The sequence below is a fragment of the Halyomorpha halys genome, unplaced genomic scaffold (assembly GCF_000696795.3).
Source record: "Halyomorpha halys isolate HHAL.00 unplaced genomic scaffold, Hhal_1.1 Scaffold1988.1, whole genome shotgun sequence".
Classification (NCBI taxonomy): Eukaryota; Metazoa; Arthropoda; class Insecta; order Hemiptera; family Pentatomidae; genus Halyomorpha; species Halyomorpha halys.
Window position 1 is genome coordinate 37068 of NW_027114363.1, and position 4264 is coordinate 41331.

General features: G+C 30.7%; 1 protein-coding gene across 1 annotated transcript in view; it reads left to right on the plus strand.

Annotated features, from left to right (window-relative positions):
* Positions 1-4264, plus strand: part of LOC106690952 (uncharacterized) — a 101041-nt gene that overhangs the window by 24378 nt on the left and 72399 nt on the right. The window contains exon 2 of the mRNA XM_014436561.3: positions 5-67. The gene's annotated coding sequence lies outside the window, so the exon portion shown is untranslated. The remainder of the gene's footprint in view (positions 1-4; positions 68-4264) is intronic.

A 4264-nucleotide genomic window follows, 5' to 3' on the forward strand; every position in this document is an offset into this window, starting at 1 on the left:
TTAGGATGCTTATTGAAGACTGAAGAGATGAATCAGAAGAGATGAATGCTTTCCAAAACAATCTAAGGTACACCAACAACTTATAGATTATTGAAACTTTAAATTATGCTATTAATAAAATATGAAAAGAGTATATCATAGACTGCGTAAAGTGGGATGTTATGAGCGTCTCTACATCAGAACTGAAAAAAAAAAGTTTCATGTAAAAGTTAAGGTTTTACAAGCTTTAGCTTATTAATAAATAAGGAATTGTTAGTGTGTTTGTAATTAAAAAAAGTACTAATATTTTTTGCCTACAATTCACCATCAGGAATTTCTCGTGAACAAAATTAATGACATTCTCGTAATGCATACAATGGAATCAGTACAAACTACGTTTAGAATTAAAGCAATTTTTATTTCTTAAATATAGGCAAAAAACGATTACATTGAAAATACCGTAATTGCAACTCGTAGGTACAACAATAATAATAAAAAATATAATTATATTTACTTGTTTTCTTATAATTACTTGAATTCTACAGAAATTTTAGTATATTTTTGTCCTTTTAAGACAAAGACAGCTTCCTCCAATTTATTTTCCTCAGTATTACACACCGCTTGCACCTATCTAAGCTTATTTCTTAATAACTTGAATAACAGTATTTTGAAATACTAAATAGGTACTTTCATTGAAAATATTCCTTGTAGAGGTTTTTTTTTTGGAATGAGAATGGACCAACTGTTTATTAAGAATATTTTATTAGGATTTGATTTTCTGAAAATGTGCAGTAGGTGAACCCTCAAAAACTAAACAAAGCTTAACTTAAGAAAATATATAAAACTAGCTGCAATCAGTTAAGCTGGTCATCCCCAAAGACTGTCAAGCATTATAATATATACTTGATCACAATTTTCAGTATATAACTACTTATGCTTAAATTTTTCGTATTCTTTTCTACTTACTATATTATTATTGTAATTAATTACACATTATAATATTTCGTATTAATATTATACCAAAACTTTTATTGCATTTATTGATCGTTTCTATAATCATTTTTCTTTTTTTTAATTAAAATATAATATTGAAAATTAAAATTTGTGCCGCTACAACCCATGGAGAGTTTCAGTAATTTGAAAGGAAGTACAGTTTCTTGAACAATGGTTGTGCAAGGTGGTTTTTCATGATCATGTTTAACTGCCTAATCTTTCTCCACTAAAAGTTATCCACTTAATGAGGCTGTGTGGACCGGATAGCTCCTCCAACCCACAAAGTTGACTCATGGCTACAGCAACGCCTTACTTACTAAGCAACCCCGCTATCCCAAATATAATATTATGATTGTTAATTATTATTTTTTTAAACTTACATATAATTTTATTAAAAACCAAATTCATAAGCTTAAAATAGGAGAAAAAAACAGTAAATATGTCGCCAAGTTCTAAGGACTCGTAAATGCGGGAATACTAATATGAATTTAAAATGATTATGAATAAGGACCCGTGTGAAATAAATTAATTTAAAAACAAAATATGCAAAGTAAGAGAGTTAAACATTGTTTTTTGCTAAAGCTCACAATAACAGAGATCGTTTCTATAAAGAATTAAGACAAATGTAGGTCATAATAATCTGTTATCTTTGTTGAAGGACACAATTAAGGTGTGTATGCTGAGTTTGTTAACTGCTTAATCGTTTGCGTAGGAGAAAGAATTGGCATTGTCTGATCGTATTTGCATCATCTTAAGAAAAGAACTACCTGAATAATTTATAGCAAATTAACACTAAACTTATACCTGTAAGGCGGCAATAATTATTTCCCTTTGTTAATTTTTTAATGTTCTTACAGGTTCATTTTGTTGGCTTCAAAGTCCATTTAAGTATATCTCATCAAATTAATAATTGCCAATGTTATTAAATTTTTAACGGAAATAGTAATGAAAAAATAAATAAACTTCAAACTGAAAGTTTTGGTTTCAGTTATGCTGGATAGCTATAAAGTACATTTTGGTTTACAGTATTTTTATACCAATTACATTTTGGTTTTCTTATTTAACCTGTATCTTCGAAAAATGTTTAGTTTTGAGTTGCAAGAAAAATTCTGAAAACAATAACAATATTTTTTTCTATTTCTTTTTATAATAATGATTAATTTTCAGGACAAGTTTTTATCATCACATCGGCTAGCCGGGAAATCTAATATTCGATTCAGCAATGCAAAAAATAAAAGATAGAATTATGGAGAAAAATCTATAATTTTTACCTGAAAACGCCCTACTTGAATTTTTTATATCTGGACTATTTTCAAAGTAGTCGATTGAAAATAAAATGTAATTTACGCATTTTACAGTGAATTTTGTCTAATTTAATTTAATGCTTATCCCTAATATTTAGTTTTCTAATTATTAGTGAAAAACTGTGTTAAAATAATAGAAATAATGAATTTTCGGAGATAAACATTCAATATAAAATTAAATGGAAAATCTGTTACCACCCACGAAGGGTCACCTGTTTAGTATGTTTAAGGAAGTACTGTTTCTTGAACAACAGTTATACTATCAGGTTATTTGTTTATATTTACACTCAACCCTCAAATTTCCTCCCGTTAAGGTTTACCCTTCATGAGGCTGGAGGGGGGCCCAAGAGGGCACCCCGAACCCACAGAGTTGGCTTACGTCTACATTAACAGATTAAATAATTACCTCCTTCAGCCGGATTCGAACCGAGTTGATAACACAGCGATATACAATTAAAGTAAACAAACTTTCTCTTTAATTCCATACATTACATTTTATTTTCGAGCAATCTGTGATGTCACTGTAGGCTTGTAGTCCGTACACCGAAGATTCATCTTAAATTTTATAAGTTCAATTTTTTGAAAGGTTACTAATGAATCAGAATATTCATACGTACACAATTATATCACAGATAAGAGTAGCTGCCTTTGTCCAATTCATAAAAATTATTTCGTTGATATTAAAAAAACAAATTCTGAAAATAGAAGGGAACCACCTAAAATAAGTTACTTTTGTCGTACTGCATTCAAAAGAATTTATTTTGGCCCTGATTCTTATTATTTTCCTGAGCCTTCCACACCCTGTCTAAATTTTTTTGAATTTTTAATTACTTATCACGCTGTTATTTTTAGGATTTCTTTTGTGTTGATTTATTCTCTGATCCAGTTTTTAGAGTTTTCTCCAATAAACGTTATATTGCAATTAGTAAAGATTTATATTATCACGTTGAACCTTCCTGGTGTAATATATATACGATTAAAGTGTTAACTAAAATATAGCGATATTTATATTGACAGTTTCAAAAGGATATATTATTGGAATAAGTTTGACCAGAAAGGTCCTTTGAGTCTTGTACCCAGCGGTTCACCTTGATGAATAATGACCTTGAAGTCAGACTAGCCTGATTGTTTCCTTACCGTTATTATTAATAATCAAGCCGAAATAAGGAAAGCACCCTTCCAGCTGACCTCGAAATACAAATTCTTTCAACAAATCTGATACAAACTGCCTCCTTGTGGTCAATTGAGGCGTAAACCAAGCAGAAGAGAACCTCTGTAAGAAGATCTAAGGGGGATTAAATGTCTGAATTCTAAACGCCGTTTCCGCTCCGTGCTTGAAATAACAATTGCGAATTGCCACAGTTGCCAGTTAGTAAAATGTTCCTCCACTTCAGCAACATGATGAGTACATAACTGCTCCCGTTTTAGCCCTCAAAGGATTTCGACTCTAAGCTATTGTTCCTGCCTCTTTCTTCATTCCCTTCCTTTTACACTTTGCTCATTCGGAATACTTATCGAGTTACAGGAGTGAAGAACTTCGTTCTAAGTCAGGTTCCTTAGTCTCTACTGTAACAATTAGGTTATTCTGTCGCATTTATCATTACCCTGAAACAGCCGCGGTTACTATAGGAGAATACCATACAAATTAAATTTTTCATTAGATATAAAAGTAATTGAAGACATATCGACACATTCTTACCATGTAACTAAGAAAGCACATACGCAAGTCATAGCTTATTACGATAATTCAACAGGTGGGTAGGTAACACCCCTAGGTTTTCTGTTATCTCCATGTAAAGGTATCCGCCAGTGGTCACAATTCAACAATTGTTTATATAGGGGTATATTTTAGTTATATTGTGAGCATAATGCTTCGGGGTTTTCGTCATTTCCAAGAAAACATAACGTGGCGCCTAAGGAGTAATTTATTCTTTATTGTTTTGTCTTTTTTTTCCTTTTGCGATTATATATATATATATATATATATA